General features: G+C 34.9%; 1 protein-coding gene and 1 long non-coding RNA gene across 2 annotated transcripts in view; one reads left to right on the top strand and one right to left on the bottom strand.

The window, feature by feature from the left end:
- Nucleotides 1-13484, bottom strand: part of KLHL4 (kelch like family member 4) — a 67721-nt gene extending 54237 nt beyond the window's left edge. The window contains exon 1 of the mRNA XM_052672829.1: nucleotides 13377-13484. The gene's annotated coding sequence lies outside the window, so the exon portion shown is untranslated. The remainder of the gene's footprint in view (nucleotides 1-13376) is intronic.
- Nucleotides 1-18008, top strand: part of LOC128075790 (uncharacterized) — a 212269-nt gene that overhangs the window by 65875 nt on the left and 128386 nt on the right. The gene's annotated exons all lie outside the window — the stretch shown is intronic.

The raw sequence follows: 18008 nt of genomic DNA, 5'->3' as shown, positions 1-18008 counted from the left end.
TGCAAAGGGATTTGAACAATGATGTTCAGTCATATGAAATATTCCATGTTATTTCTTGGTAGTTTTTGATAATAGTCTCTGTTATTTCCCAGGTTTCTCATACCAGATGGTGCTTTATGAATAAATCTTACCCTGTTCAATGAAGCTGAGATTTTTAAATAGGAATTACTCAGAAGATGCTAATTGAAGTTAAGCTTTGGAATCTGATCTGTTTATTTTCTAGGCTATTTGCTTGAACATACAGTGTTGTTCTGACTTTGATTTTGTCCTTTTGTATGATACACTGTTTTGTAATTTAAAGAACAGTCGAATTTATTTTTGAAAAGGAATTGATTAGCTGAGAAGGTCAACATTTTTTTTTGCAGATTTGTCAGTTACATAATTCCTATGATGGATTAAATTTTCTGTAACAGCACACAATGGAAACATCCTGATAAGTGAAAAAACCCCAAACATCTTCTAACTGCCGTTCCATACTACTTTTCTTATTTAGAGTAGTTAATGAACACTTCTTGCTGTTCTGTCTCATTTTTCTGTGAAGCAGGCAGGTTCTTGGAAGCTGTTAGCAGCTTCATTTCAGATCAGTTCTGTTCCTTTTAAATGTTTGGACCACAAAGTGTGCTTTTCATACAGATGGCATGGTGCATGAGAGAGAGCTTCACCAGGGAAACTCTTTCCCTGTGATGTAAATGCTGTTAATATGTTAGACTGTTTTCATAGATGCAATGTGTAAGACTGTAAATAATTAGTCATAGTCTTGAGATTGTAATCAGTTGGAATTCTTAATATTTCCTCCTCTACAAAAGTGCATTATCCCCATGATGAGAGTCACTCACAGATACCTTCCAATTAAAACGGTTCCATCACTGAAAATAATCAGTGCTGCGCTTGAGAAAGTAAGAAGAGGTGTAGCTCTGTGATTCAGAGATTAGAGCACTTGTCTTGGGAGTGCTATCTTGGTTTCTACCTGTTTTCCAGTAACAAGTACTTTATATTAAATAATCCTAAAGCAAATGTGAAAAAGGCCAGTCTTCTCTCCAAGATAACTGCCCCAGCTGCTGTTCACTTTGTTCCTATCCTTGTCCATTTAAAACACTCAAGTTTACACTAGTCTAGCTACAACAGTCTTCTGCTTTTAACAGGCATCTCGTTTAGTACTGATTCTTGAACAACAGAAAAAATTATTTTCATTAATTTAGCTATAGACTAGACCACTCATCAGTTCAAAATCTTTGATGTCCCATATGCACAGTACAGAAACATCATTCCACCCTGATCTTCAAGATGATATGAAATGATGATCTAAGAAAAAAATATCAGAGATGCAAAATGCTTAGCCATGTGAGAATAGAAAGAGTGAAATGTTTTCCAACCATGTGCATGTGAGAGCATATTAGAAAGACTGCAGTGCCTCTTTGGTATGAGTCAAAAAGCTGCTTCTATTTAATTATTGCATTATTTATTTTATTATAATATTCAATTTCTTATATCATCTTTACCAGTCTTTTTCTTCCCTCTAAAACTGATTGATTCCAGTTACATTATTTTATGGCCAAACATAAAATTGTCAGTGAAGTTAGTAATGCCTGTTAAATAAGCTGTCAAAACATGAACTGTTTCATCCCTTAGAGCTCAGAATGAAAGACAATTTTATGTAAATTAAAATTAAAGTCTTTCGGTGTCACCTTGTTGGACAGCCTGGAGATAGATTGCATATAGCTGCTGTTCATTATGATGCATCTGTAGGCTATTCAATTTCAATAATAAACGGTGAAAGAAACATCGTAGTCTTAACAAAACTGGTATGATAAAAGAGTATATGTTTTAGATGTGATGTTTTTGTGTTTTCTTTTTTCCTTGAGGAATATATTCTAAGTTAAAATGAAAAGATCATAAATGGGTTTCATTAGATTGCAGTAGGATTTGGGTAGATACATGTAAGACATCTTTATGTGGGACAGAGAATCCTGGGTTTCAGAATGGTGAAAAAATGGCATGTTGAGTGAGAACCTGGTACTTCATGGCAAGTATTAGACTTGGAATGTTGGCATTTCTACCAAGAGGTCTTTGAAGTCAGAACAAAGGTAATTTTATTTGATGAGAATTTTATATTGAGTTAATTGTACATGTAAGCTGTATTTCATTTGCATATACTTGATAGAGAACTGTCTGAAAGATAGCAAAATTAAATAATGACTGTAAGTAAAAAAATCAGGATTAATATTTCAGTAGAAATAATTTTATATTTATTGACTTTGAAACTCTGAACATCAGTTTTGTCTTTAAAATTCAATTATTAGAAACTAATGCTGTCTACATTAAAGTCAAAGTCTGATAGAACCCAGTTGTCCTGGGCTTGTTCTTATGTACTTGATTTGAGCACCCTCCTGGGTGCCAGAGAATATTAATGTCAGATTGGCTTTAGATGTGCTTCTAGATTAGTAGCTCCTCTGACAACAGGAAACTTCTTTGATAATCAAATACTTGCAAAAGCATTGGCCCTTTAAACTGTGATGGTTGTACGTGCTTATTTACTGAGGTGCAGATGAGCAGGGGCATTTTAACTGTATAGGGCAGTGATACCTTGTAGAGGTTCTGAGGTTTTCAAATATAATGTCATTTGGAAGAAAAAATGTAAATAGTATTGATTTCTTCTAAAACAAATCTCTAAATAGAAATTGCAGTCTTGACCATTACTTGCTGTTTAGGAAGAATGTCAGGCAAGAGATCAGAAGCCAAGAGAATAAGGGTGTCCTTCTTTAAGCAGTTTACATAAATTTATAAAACCCTTTTTGCAAAGACCCTCATAGAAGTTTCAAGGAAACTGTGCAGCACTAGAATAGGAAAGTCTGTAAATGGAAATGTAATTGGATGAAGTGTGAAATGACAAGTGGAAGTTAAAAAGTGCTTTTTAACACTGGGGGAAATTGTTAGTAGAGTTAGCTAAGGATTTCTGCTTGGACCTTTGCTGTCCTGCATATTTATAATAATTGGGCAATGGACTTGGTAAGTTAACATTTCCTGGTGATGCTGAGTAGCAGGATAGCAAAGACAATGCCTGAGATTGAAACATGTCAACAATGCATTAAAGTGGCAGATGAGATTCAGTACAGAGAAATTCCAAATTATGCACTTGTTGTAAAAGTATCAGCTTTACCAATTAAATGATGAGCTTGTTACTCAGTTGAGTAACAAGCAGTTAATACACACAGGAGCAACAAAGGCGTCATATTTAAGCAGAAAAAAAAAAAAAGAAGTAAAAGAAATACTAGAGATTCTGTTATTTTCTGAATCCTTCACTCTTTCACTTATGAAGTACTTGTTATAATTTCTAGTTATAGTCACATTGCTCATATCAACAAAACTAAATGAAATAAGATGGCAGACAAAACAGTTTGGAATACTAATGCAAGAATCCCTCTTAATTTCAGTGAGTTTCAACTGTCTCCAAAGATTAATGCCATAAGCATTGTTAAAATGTATCAGTTGGTAGAAATTTAATTAGTGCAGTATTTTAAATTTTGGCAGCTTTTAATATAAAGCAAACAATATTAAAAATGACAGTCATTGTGGATGCCAACAAAAGAGAAAGACACTTAAAGGATCTGAAGAAAACAGTACATAACTTTAAAATGTTCCGTGGACTTCCTTAAGACAATGAGAAGGGCTTTATTTGTTTTTTGGGAGTGAAAAGCCATTAATCCCCTGTAGAGCTTAAAGCAGATAGAATCCTACAGGCAGTATTTTTACTGGGAGAGATTTTAAATTAAAGAGGTTTTCATACAAATTTGGTTTTGGTTCTGAGCATCAGCTGTAGTTTATCTGCTAGTCAGCCTTGGTCAAACCCCTTAGGGTTAAAATTTTATTGATCTTAAGGGATTTCCTGCCTTATAGAGTGAACTGCTGTTTTAACAGTAAATGGTTTTAGAAATATATTCCCTACAGTAAGGAAAGAGTGATTAAAACTAAAAAAACTTGACAGCTATTGTTGGAATTTGCAAGAATTCGTTGCTATGGCTGTAATTAAAATCCTGAATGATAATCAAGCTTTTAGTCAAGCTCATGCCATATATGAAAAAACAAATACTAGATTATTCCAAAAACATTGTCTTCAGCACATTTTGTTGTTTATCAAAACAAATACTGATGTAAATGCTGTGTTGAATTTGTTAATTATATTCCCACCATTATACCAGACAGCATTCTTTCAGAATACTAATAGCTTTATGCAAATTAGAGAAGGGTTTTTCAAAATAACTTTGTTGTTTTAAATCATTATTCTATGGTGTGAAGCAGTCCAATTTCAACTCAGTTCAGGATGCTTGTCCTCTTTACTTTTGTCGTTACCTGAGCTGCCTTCTCTACCATAGATAGTCCCTGTTCATTGTAGGGGAGTTGGACCAGGTGACCTTAAAGGTCTCTTCCAACTGAAATGAGTCTATGACTATTCAGATGAGGAGTCAGTTCATAGCTTCTGACTTGCATTACTTGTATATCCAAATTTTCACGTGAGGCCCCAAAGGTGAAAAAAGAACATAGTCCAGGAAATGGATTTCTTAGACTTTGAGAGAGTTATTATTATATCATATTATTATATCACTGATGCTTACTGTATGCATTTATCTAGGAAGCTTATGGTCTGGCATTCATCTAGTCCATCAAATTCTTAATGATAAGTTGATATTTTAATGTGTTTATCTTAATTTTTAGAATTAATCTTTTTGAAGAAAAATGAGTATGGATTTCATTTTTGAAAAAAAATAATCAAATGGGTGTTATGAATAATATCTCTAAGAATGAAATAGCAGTCTATTCTAAACCTAAATCATTCCAAACTCAAAGATGTGTAAAGCGAGATGGACAATAGGTAGAACAGCTGCTACCAAGTATGTACTTCCCTTCAGCACACTATTAACGTTTGTTGTCTAAGATTTCCTGGAAAGTAAATCTAATAAGATTTGTTTTGTTTGAGGTGTCTATTACACAGTATTGTAATCAGTTAAGAAACAGATCTACTGAGGAGCTTAGAAAAAATCAGAGGAAGTAGAAAACTCTTCAAAACAAGCTGTCAGGAAACTCTTGTGGTGTGTCTAGAGACAGTCAGTTTGTGCCATGCTGACATTTTAAACAGCACAAATGTCCTTTGAAGCATGGGAGAGTCTTCTGTTTGGCTTCTTAAAATAGGCCGGGATGGAGGAGGTACAGAAACCCTGACAGTTCACATGAAAGGAACAGCACATTTAGGAAATAGGAAGATCTGTGAGGACTGCAATGAAGTTTAGAAGTTATTGTTGCATTGATGTTTGACATCCTTTGTCAGCACAAGGATAAGGGGACAGTTGGGTTGTGTTTACACCACAAACATGAGAGCAGCTGAACGGCCGGATTTATGAGCTGAGCCAGGAGCAGCTCACAGAGCTCTTTGTTCATTGCATTGTGTTGTGAGCTCAACAGAACAGAGCACATTAATTCTGTGTGATGATAATGAACTCTCAGAGCAGGGTATGAACAAGATGAGGAGAACCCTGGGACACATGGTAATGGTTTCGTAAGCGTGCTGCTGTTTCCTGTGTCTGCATTATGTTTCACAAAGACATTAAGATAGGTTGTTTCCAAACAATGAGTTTCCTGAACTGAACAAATCCATTTAAACATAAGCTAGCTCTTTTGCCGTTACAACATAATAATAGCAACCCTATTGGTCCCTCTTAAAATACAGTTACAACTGTTGCGACTTAATGCTTCCCACAGCGTGAGGAGGGCTGACAGTCAATTAAATGCTGAAGGAGGAATTAACTATTGTAGCAGGTGAATCAAAAAGATGAAGTATGTTATTATTTCTTACCTAGGAAATGCTTCAAACAAAACATACTTAAAAGAATCATCACTGAGAAACCTAAATGGGGGGATTTATAGGTTTCTTAAATAACTGACTTTTCATTTCTTATTATTTCAAACAAGACCTCCAAATGACCCCTCTTGGAAAATGTATTTTAGCAATTCAATAACAGGTATCAGCAAAATAATTTTCACTATCTGTGAAATACAGGACTCAAAAGCTCCCCTCTTCATGAAGTGGGGAAGTAAATTTCATACCAAAAAGATTTTTCTGCTTCTTTTAACTCGTTCAGCAATAGCTAAGACTGCTCTACTTGTTTAAATTTTACACCCTGCTGTGGTGTAACGAGTAGGGAAAAAGAACTCTCTGTCCTTTCCGCCTTCTGTCCTCTTTAATGTAGTACATTGGATATTTTTCAGCTGAGCTTCACAGCAGTTCAAAATTTTACCACATTATAGTGAGAACTTAAATGTGTTTTTAGCTATAAACTATGAAGCAAAAATTCAACCCCATTTCTTGTGAAGTATTCTTGGATGGGGCATTTTACTGGTAAAATTTCATTGACATAGCTACCTGTGTTTAAAAACATCAGCAAAATTCCCAATGTAAAGAACCACAATAAGTAAAGAAGTTTGAGCATAAAATAAAACTGCAGACACTGGAAAGCAGTAGAAGGCAAATTTAATTCTGCATCTACTTATGGTCTAAAAAAGTGATAGAACATCATTCTTTTATACTGCAAACTATTAATTGGAGAATCTTGTGATTTTTTCCATACTTCAGCTTTTATGCTTCCTTGTTTATGGTACGTGCTGACAGAATGGGAGGCACTTCTACTGAAATACTGTTTGTAAGAATGGCAGTAGGACTGGAAGCCTGCTTAAATACATTTCACAGTACAAATACTCTTGCTGTGATGCTCCTAATGACATGAATAACAGTTGTAGGGTGAGAACAAGTATCCTAGAGCCAACATAGTTGCTCATAACTTCTGCTTAATGAATTTAGTAGCTTTAGTAGGCTACATCATGGCACACATTATGCATTTGATCTTACTAGTTGCTGAAGATTTCATGCTATCAGTAATAGAAATTGAGATAGTAATTTATTTCCTGTTTCCTGACTCTAGCATCATGTCGTTATGTGCAAATCTCCAAAAATATGTGATTGGATAAATTGGAGCTCTTTCACCAGGCACATTTAGAGATCTAAATTTGTGTTCAGCAGCTTTTCTAGTGCAGTAATGTCAGAGTTCAAAAATTAATTATTAATAGATGGTATTAAATAAAAATATCTGACGTCCAACTGTGTCAGCAGTACTACTCTCATTTTTGTGGCTTTTTTTTTCTCTGCCGTGCATTAGGATTTAAAGGAAGTCAGCTTTAAGCTTTTTATAGTCAGATGCTTAGTATTTTTAGACAAGTTAGACTTCCTACTTAATTACAGAGGAGAACTTTTTTGAAGTATGACCTGAGTTTACTTCCATACATTAATTTTATATGAAATGCTTTAGACAGACATTTGGAAAGCAATCCCAGTTATCTTAGAAAGTCACCATTCTTTTTCACAGGCAGCTTTGATCTGCTATTTGCTAAAATCATGCTGCCTTTTATTTTTTAATGGAGGCTTTGTACTGCATATATGTAGGAAACCACATAATATATATTCAAATTCTTACTTAACGTTTACTGAAAGACTCTAATCCATACAATATGAATAAACAGCGAAATAATAACAACTCAGAATAATTGTGTAACAGATGCATAATAAGTAGTGTACTCCAAATAGACAAAATATTGATGACTTCCAGGAGAAAACAACCTTTCTGAAAAATTACAGAAAGACAGGTTTCAAAAAAGCTTCCAGATATTTTTGAAGTGTGTGAAGATTGACATTTTCTAACCTTGCTCAGCTTCACAGTATTTATTCCTAACGTTATCACTTACTCAGATACTCATTGCCATCATTTCATCATGTGCATTTGCTTCAGTAATGCCAACAGCTTCTCCATAGGCAAACAATTCTAAAATTGTGAAGTGGGAAGAAGATGATAGGCTCCTGTCCCCACCCTCAACTCCTTTACAAGCAGCTTGTGCTCCATCAGGAGCAGCTAAAAAGGAGGCGAGGTTCTGCAGTGCAGGCACAGAGTGAGCCAGAGGGAAGTGGCTATGGACAGCAACCTGAACGATGTGACAGCACCACAGCCAACGTGTTGAGGGAAGTGATGCCCCAAGTGCTTTGAGTTTTGAAACAGGGGGGTGGACATTTTTTCTGTAAAATCTGATTGAACAACATTTAGAGGAGTGCTTAGAAGGAGCCAGTACAGCTTGTGAAAAGGAAATAGAGCGATATATCATCAGATCTTCGGCTCACTAAGCATCTCAGTGTTTATTCTGAAGTCTCACTGAATAGTTATGTAGATAAAATGAAAAAGCACTTTGGTGACATTGAACTGTGGATTAAGTCAACAATGAAAAGCTGAATGTGGATTAATTTCTTTATTTTTTGAAAGATACTTTTTCTTTATGTCTCCTAAAACAAGAATGGATATTAAAAAGAATCTAATTGTCTTTCAAATTACTCGAATAGGTATCCTTACAAGTGAAAAATTTATAGCCATTGCAGATTATTTATCTTTTATAAGCTGTTTTATGTGGTCAGCACCATTTTCTTTGACTATTAGTTAATCCTTCTTTTGTAAATTACAGCATACAGTTTGCTTGTTGTATTACATGAGTGATATCAATATGCTCCTGGAAATTCTCAATGTGTGTTATATCAGCAATTGCAAGTTGATAACAGTGTCACATGGTGCTTTCCATTTTGAAGTAGTGTAATACAAGCTGTTATACAAGCTTCCATATCTTGGACTTCTTGATACATTCATTTTCCATTCATTTTGAAATTCTATAGATACTGATACAACTAAAATGAACTACAGAAATGTTGACAATATGAACAGTAGGCACAGGAAATAAAGGGATTGGAACTGGGAGTGTTGTATTGCAAGATGCATGTTTTGAATATCTGGTTGTTAAAGTTATTTATATAAAATTAAAATACTTAAATGCCTCTAGTTAAAAGCTGAAATATTATTTGCAAGGAAATATACTTTTCTCAAAATTTTGAGTTTTCCTAGGGGTGTTTCTTGACATTTCTTTATATCAAACCATGTCAGAAAACAAAGCCACACCACATACTATTACACCAGGTTGCCTGTGAGAGTCATTCACTGTTTTTCACACCCCAATCTATGACTTGCAGTAGTTCAGAGAACATGAGAACATTTTGCTCTGCATTGGAAATGTCAAGCAATCTGTTCAGCTCACATCTGAGATATGATATTGGCAAGATATTTTCTGCTGTACCAATAATACAGGCTGTGCTGACATATGTCTGAGATAAGTCGCAAAGGCCCACACCTCAGTCTGAACTGCTCAATAGCACACTGCTTTCCTCTGTAAGACCTTGAACCAGGTTGATTTTTGGTTCTGTTTTACAGTTCTCATGCTCATAAAAGCATAACAAATAAATGGGGTTGGGGGGGAAATATGTGCCATCAATTACTGAGGGTCACTAATAGAGAATCTGTTATGTATCTATGTAAGTCATTACTGTTCCTGTTAAAGTTATGTCTTTAGGTATCTAATTTTGTTAAAACGTCATGCTGGCTATTATTTGATAGCTGACCATGATTGACAGGAAGGTTGGACAAGATGGACTAGGTCTTCAAGAGGATCCTTCCAGCTTGAATTAGTCTGTGATTCTAAGCTGTTCCAGATGCAGTGGCAAAGATCTCTGCAATATATGACAGTCCAGAGTTGCCTAGAGAAACAGGACCCACAGGACTGCTGCTATGCATGGAATTTATGAATATTGTTGTTGTTTTGCCATAAAGTTTACAAAAAAACCTTAAAAGTGCTTCAGTCTTCAATCATGCTTTATCTCTTCTCAATTCAGGCAATAAGTCATATATTTAAGAATTCCTAGAGTTTCATCAGTCCTAAGCAAACTGCTGCCTTAAGGTACTGTGTGTGTGTGTGTATGCATATTTTTGCAAGTTATTTACAGCACAGAGTTATTTCTAGTGTATAATCCAGAGTGTTTGAGATATGCTGGATTTGTATACAGGGAAAAATGAGAAAGTATTGGCCAGACTATCTGCTGCTATAACACGTGCACAGTATATTCTTTGGTAAGAGAAAATGAGATGGATGCGAATTCTTCCATCCCACTGACCTTGTTCAGTGAGCCTGATCTAGATTACGTTATGCCAAACATCATGCAGTCAGATCTGGTTGTAAATATGGTATGACATACAGACTTTGATGGGGCTGATCTGTCCTTCTGGGCATTTACATTTCAGTCTGTGGTCTACATATAGGGGCTTTTTCTGTCTAAAAATCCTGAATATGCAGTGTAGAGGGAGGGTAAAAAATAGCTCCTCCAAGGGCTGGTATTACTAGATATTATTGTTCCTTGGACATTTTCCATGTAATTTAGAGCATCTTCAGTAAATAAAACTGATAATGTCTTATTATTTGACAATGTAATTATCCAACATACAGTAAACAACGTTTTATGTAAAGACATCATATTTTCACAAGAGAGACAGACGTGGATAATCCTGTTCCTTTTCTGAGCCAAATACTGAAATTTTATTGAAATAGAATCCAAATAACTAATTCCTGCCTCATCTGTTTTTGAAGATTCACTGTGCCAAATTGTAAAACATAGCTGCCACTGTTATCCCTAAGTTTTAATTTATGCATGTATACTTGAGAACAAAGTAAGTACCACAAAACTATGTGAAATAGATACTGTGGCAGTTTGGTCCAGCATAAAGTTGTGGGATAGCATGGCAATTTAGAACCATTAAACTATACACACACACACATATATATGGTTATAGGCCAAATACACGATGATGCTTTCTGATGTAGTATTATTTGGTATCTGTATAGGATAGCAGCATTTTATAGAACAGAATTAACTGGAGTTTAGCAGTTAAATGTTTATCCCGTATGTCTGTTCTGTACAGAAATTACTTGTGTCTTCTGTGCCCCAGGAGTTTCTGGTTCTCTAAATTGGACATCTGTGAATTCAATCTTTTCACATATAGTGTATTCACTGCTTATTTTGACCTTTTATATTTAGGGAGAGAGTATTTGACTAATACAGGCTTAAATCGAGTAGCACACATCTCATTAGAACAGAGTGTTAAGGGACTCTTCTTTGCATAGCTGGAAATGCGTTAACAGATGGCTTCAAATGGGAACTGGACAGTTCCTCCAGTTCTACTGTAGGATCTGCTCCTATGAATACAGAAGACTTGCTAGAGCTAACAAGTGTGTGCACAAAGTGGTATTTGATTCATCACCTTGTTCTGTGCTGAGTGTTTCTAAAGGTGTTTATTAGTATTTTACGCAGTTTGGTTCTGGGTGTCCATGAATGTGATATCCTGTTGTTGCTTCTGAAATTGTTCGGATTTTAACAAAAACAGAAAAATGTCTAAATTGTAGGACTAGAGAGCAATAAATATAGTGACCGTTTTTTATTAAGTTGCACAATATATGTATTAACAGTGCAATGAAAAGTAGAACTAACAAAGTATTTAAAAATAAACAGCCTGAGTGCTAGATATTACTGTGAAGCCTAAACTGTCCAGTTATCTGTGCAATGAGGTGGGCAAAAGGACCACAAATTTCCTTATGCCCTGGATATTCCCAAACTTATTCTCCAAATCTAATCCAATGGGATGCATCTCTACTTGATAAGAGGGGAAGGCATTATTGCTTATTATTGTCAGCAAGATGGTGGCGATTTTTACATGAATTCTGATAGAGAAAATTATCTGAATCTGATATCACACTTCGCAAAGGCATTTGAGTACTTAGCTGTCATCACTACCTACATGGCTTTAAGATACTCAGCGTTTAAAAAAAGAGAACCCTCTAAATATACACCAATGTTGTGAAACCTGGAGGTAACTGGATTTTCTTCAAGCTTCTCCCATTTTATTAACTCTTTCCTCCCTGCCAAGTCATTTGATTCATCCGTCAGAAAATGTTCAGTTTCTAGATTATTTTGGCACTCTTTCCATTTACTGGTGTGGCAGAGCAGTAATATATGTCATTTTTGCATTCTAGGGGTCATCAAACTTTATTAAATACCCTTAGACTGTTTTTCCTTATTTAGGAGAACTTTCCTAAAGATCCACTTCCTCTGTTTATGTACAATAAATTAAAGCCTACTTCAGAAATGTATTAGGCATGTGAGTGCACTATTGAGTTGAATCTTTCATGATGAAGTCATTTATTTATCTATGTTATAAATTGAGGAAATGATGAGGAAAACATGATAGCATTACTTAACCTAGAAAGTGGAGTAAGGGAAAAGATACAAGTAGTGAATAGAGAAGGGAGACCAGTTAGTGCAAGATTGCAATCATACTGATTATTCTCGCAGGATGTTGCTTCTTTCTATCTTGCTCTTTTTTGTGTGTGTATATTCTTGATAGCAGACACTGTGGGAAAGATTCACTTTCTGTAGCTCTATGAGCCCTTTGAGTGCAATTTAGAACAACAGGCCTAATTTTTGTGCCTTTAAATCACCCTCTGGAGAAGCCTCTTTTTTTCCGTTGAGGAATCTATGGTTTTGTTTCATATTATTGGTATCTAGAATTAAGCAATGTGAATATTGCGTATCGTGTACTTCTCTTTCTTTCCCACTGTGTTTTCAGAGAAACCTGGAAAGCATCTGTCAGACTGAGGCCATTCCAGTAACGTTTAGCTGTATAAAACATAATGCAACTTTAATTGCAGCAGCTGTGATTTCTAACATTTACATTCAACTTTGAGAAATTTAATTATAATCAAAGTGGACAACTTTAGATGTGGCTGATGGAAGTGTTGTTGGTGTATTCCCTTTTGTGAGGACATGTTGTTCCATTCATTTGACCAATAGTGCTGTGGCAAAATTGCCAGTAGTTAATAAGCATTTATTTTCTCTTCACTCTAAGCAGCTATTTTTCTTTACTATCTGCAATTTAAGTTATTAATGGCGTTAAATTTATTTTGAAGTTGACCCTAATATACATGTTCTAAAATACATTTTTGCAATTAAGGGATTCGTGAGATTTACTGCATAGTTAAGAACTTCAAGGTTAAAAATACGGCATTCAAAGCACGCTCTCTATCCCCATTGAGAGTTTGTGTTGCATATGAGGAATACTCATTTCCTCTTGGCATCGGCTATCAAAGGGCCTGCTCCACTCGTGTCCCAACATGGCAGGCTCAGCAGTGACAGCCCTGCAGAGAAGTACTCTGCCCTTTGTTTGAGAAGCGCCCCTGAAAGATTCTGACTGCGCCACTGGTGTTTCTCTGTAGAGAGCAGCAAAGTCAACCAATACAACTTTGCAGAGTTGTACAGTTTACATGGTAAGTTCGTGCTTTTCTATGAGTTATTCCAAAGGTCCAAGTAACAAACACGCATGTGATCCATCAACATAGGAACCAAATTAAAATTTCCATCCTACCTTTTAGAAGTCTCAATTGGAAGTTGCCAACTTTCAGATAAGGGCACAGTGCCGCAAAAGGAACCAGAGCTGTTGAGAGGCTTTGAAAAAGAATTGCCAACAGACAAGTGTGTTTTCTCACTTTTCAGTGACAGATTATTTTAGAGAACTCCCTAGCCCATTTCCTATTTCCTTTGCCCTTGGTGTGCTGAGTAATATTTGCATTTTTCCCTAAAAAAGCATATCTTCCTCTCTGGGCAGGCATTTTTGATAAATGTTTTCCGTTGAACTTCCTTCAACATCCACAGTAAATAATGCCTTTGCCAAAGATCATTTCCTGAGGGCTTTACTTTCTGCTTTCTGAGCAGCATGTAGCCTCAAGATTTGCCTTGCCTGCCTGCTACCACTTTGTGTTGCTTGGGATTGCAGGAAATTTTCCAGTCTCTACATATAGCTATTTCAGAAATTATCTGACTATTCTATGGGGGATAAGTAATTTCAACTTTATTTAACTTTGTTTAATTTAATTTTGGTACTGTCAACAGAGATTAATTGGAAAATGCTGAAACAGGATGATATCAAGAAAATTCCACTTAATTTTTTATTCCATATTTCCAGTTTGGAAATATGTTTCAACAGGATATAGTTATGTCAGAAGTTATCCAGCTAGCTTTAATCCCTTAAACAATACCTGACCTGTAGATCTTGGTCATTAGCATTCATGACTAGATGAGAACGTGATGGCACTTTTCCTTTGCTTCTTGCTTTTGAATTGTAAAGGTGGCATGCTTTGTAAAGTATGTGTTTTTTCTTTCAGAAGCTGACATGATTTTTAATAGACATGATGGAATATTGTATGTACAGCTCTGACATTTTTAACTGTTTATTTAATTGCCTTCAGGATTAATGTGAGAAAGGTAGATACAGCTTTGAATTTTACTGTTGCTTTATGAGAAGCATATATAAAATGAGAAAAACAGCTAACAATTGGTCAGACTCAGGATGCCAGGTATTTTGGTTTAAGTTAAGACACAAAAGTAGACTCTGAAAGCTTACTGGAACTTCTTGTTGTTGTTTTTTTTTCCCCTAAAATTGCATCCAGAAGCCTAGAGAGATAAGGTATCTTTCTTATCATTTTTGTTTTAAAGGCAGATGCGTAAACTGAATTTTGCAACAGAAAATTGCTGGAAGTCAGCATGGCCTGCTACGTGGTCTGATTCAGTAAACATGCTCCTTCAGTTCTGTTTTCTTTAAATGTTTTTAAAATGTTTTTTATTAAAAAGTAGATGTTTGGGAAATACGGAAATTTTTATTCTACCTTCCTTAAATTTACGTCTCAGAGCAGAAAAGCCTTCTATTAAAGTCTGAAAACTCTTGAATGCATTAAAAATGAATAATAGTGAGGTTGTTTGGTAAAGGCTTTCATTTGTTTTACAGAATAGCAGTCAGCAGCTTTCATGCCACTACTTTCAGTTTGTTAAAATTATTTTTTACTTAGGCTAATTGTCCTTTGAGTCTCAGTGTTTAATAACTTTGCATTTACAACATCTAAAATTTAGGGTTTTGTGTACACACTTCAGTGGAATCTAATGATTTATTAGAGTTCTGCTATAAAAATAAAATTGGTAAGTGAGCTACACTTACAAGGGAATGAAATTTAAATTAGAATTTGTTAGAGAGATCCTTTCAAGACAGTGTATGAAACGTTGCCTTCTAATTTGATGCATGAACATCTATCAGTTTACATTTCCTGTAAAAAATTACTTTATAAGCAACACCAAAGTAGATCTTTACTGTAATATTCATCAAAAAGGTTTGTCTTAGAAAGGTGATTTGCTTTTCCTTTTTCTAAAAAGTAAGAAAGAAAAATACTTTCACAACAAATTTTCTTCTGATGACAACTACAGAGTGTCTCCAAATCAATGCTTACCTGTGCTGATAGATATTATTCTTCAAATATTGCATGAGTATTGGATTGTCAATAATGCATTTCATCACAAAATTAGCATCATTCTCCTCTAGGGGGAAAAAAAAATAAAGTGTAGAATACATTCTTTTTAAAACATTAGTTTATGAGTACATTCTTCACTGAAACAATAACGAAGAATTACTTTTAGTGGAATGTATGTTAGCTTATGTACTGATCCTCGTGTTGAGGCGTAAAGAACTGTACTGCTGACTTACAAGTAGTATTCTTAAATCTCAGTAATTTACCTTGAAAGACTCCACTGTGAATATTAGAGAGCGTTGTGAGCCTGATGCTTTATTCTTACTGAAGTGTGGAAATATAAAGTATTGATTTTTGTTTGGTTTGTGTGCACTGAAGACAAAGAAGAAATGTCATTTTTTAATACCAAGGGTATATGCCCATTGTTATTAAATGAAATTAAAGGTATGTAAGGCAATAGTTGAAATTGCTTTGAGGGGAAATAAATGCTATTGCAATAAAAATAATTCTCAAGTAATGCCACTGAATATAATTTATAACAAGTTCATCTCTCCAGCTGAGATTTCAAAAAATCCTTTCTCATTGGATTCAAAGGAATATACTGTCTATAATAGATATTGTGCCATCTCTAAGCTTATGGCTTTGTACAGATTGACACTAAAACAGGACAGTATGTTTCCTCATTATTTCAGGTAACAGGTAGTTCAGTCTTTTTTATTATTATTTTAATGTTTCAGACTTCTTTTGGATGTTGAATTTTGAGATGGCCATCAGCTTAGATGTCACCAGTACAAACAACAGAAGTGCTCCTGTCCCTCTTCTTCAGCGTTTATCAACTTCATGTTCATGATTGTCCATTTTAGGGGCTCTAAATGACCATCTAATTGTTATTTGCTACTTTTTGACACCTCTGCTGTCAGCAGCCAGCTATTTTTCTGTTTACTTCTCATTTTTGTTTTGCCAAGAAAACATATGTGTGTATATACTTTGAAAATTCTTAGTAAGCTGGGAATGCAGTGATGCTTCTGTTTACATAAAAATGCCACTTACTGATTTTATATATATATACACACATGATTGAAGGACACTTCAAATTTGTTTCAATATTAATAATTACTTATAACATTTTGTATTTGCTAGTTAAAGCAAATGTTAATTCTTCATAAAGATGCTTTGTTTTAAGTACTAACTGTCTTGTAGGATTGAGCTGTTGAAACTTTAGCACAGGAGAAAGGAAGCCACCTGCTGATGATAGGTAGAAAGTAGTGTTCTCACATCAGCGTTTTAGAGTAAAGACAGCTTTCTAGCAGAGATAATGTACAGGAAGAAATTACATATTTGAGTTCATTTGGAAGTACGTTTGTTGTATCTACAGTATTCATGCTGTTAGATGTGGTGCTCAAACATGTTGATGTGCTGTGAGGTCAGTTTTTAGCAAATGAGGTGTAGCATTTATTTTCTATAATGTAGAACTGGGCATTTTGAAGATCTGAAGATTCAGCAATGAAATACAGCCCAGAAGCTTTTTTTAAAAAAAGGAAATGTTTCTTAAGACTTTTAGTTCTAGATTTATCTCCCCACAAGTTCCTGAAGTGTAGCACTTTTAAGTTAATTTTGAGGTGTTTCTGTAATTCCAGGATGATAAGAATGTAGACACTATTCCTATAAACATGCTGGAAAACTGGAAGAGGTATGACTATGAGAGGAGATTCTAATTTATGTCATTAATAGTTAATTGTATATGAAACATTTATAGTTCCTCAAGTTTACAGTGACTTACATGTATATGTCTATGTGCTAAGAAATTTCTGCAGGAATGCTCAGATAGATTTGGCAGATTTGGAAAAACAGAAAAAAATTCAGATGTCATTTCTCTCTCTGTCTGGTTTTGCTGACCATATGCTCTCTGCCCAGCAAATTCAGGCCATCCAATGAGGCTTTCAAACTAGCTTACAAGTTGCTGCACTCTTTTTGTACATGATGATCAAAAAGAGTGCAAGTCAGTTGGGTAGGAATTAGCATCTGCCATCTGTCTTCAGTGTGATAGCTGTCACATTGTTCACATTGCTTATGTGGAGAAAAAATACCCTGCCTATTGATGGAGTGTATTTCATTTCTTTCTCCTAGTGCTTGAGAAAAGAGGAACCCAAAAGCTATTAGGACTGTTAAAATCAGAGATCAAGATAGTCTGTCAGTAGTGGAAAGCATTTACTTCTAACATTTAGATTGTCTATCTTGTTGAAACACTAAATAAAAATTTTATCAAGAAAAATTACCTAATACTGTTCTGCCATAAAATAATTCTCTGCAAAATGTTTTCTTTTATTTCCTGTGTCACTGTTGTAATACATTTATAAACTTGTCCATCATCTTGGCATTCTTAATTAAAAATTATTTCTCCAAATGATTTCTTTTTATTTAACTCTAGGTGTATTTTTACATGTTCAACAAAATTGATAAAATACATTCACTTAATGATAACATCTATTCATAGTAAGGCTGTGCAAGTGTAAAGACTGAGAGAACTTGAGTAATGAAGATAACATAGATAAATGAGTGAGAACTGACAGTAAGACGAGGAAGGAAGGTTCAAGATAGCCTGATGAAAATGAGGAATCTTCAGGCAAAAGGCACAATGTGTTACACAGTTCTGTTCAGGAAAGCAGCTCCCTTCTCTCTTACTGTATTAATATCACAGTCACCAA

The sequence above is a fragment of the Tympanuchus pallidicinctus genome, unplaced genomic scaffold (assembly GCF_026119805.1).
Source record: "Tympanuchus pallidicinctus isolate F22 unplaced genomic scaffold, pur_lepc_1.0 scaffold13, whole genome shotgun sequence".
NCBI lineage: Eukaryota > Metazoa > Chordata > Aves > Galliformes > Phasianidae > Tympanuchus > Tympanuchus pallidicinctus.
Note: the sequence above shows the minus strand (reverse complement) of the source record. Positions and strands in the feature narration are given on the sequence as shown.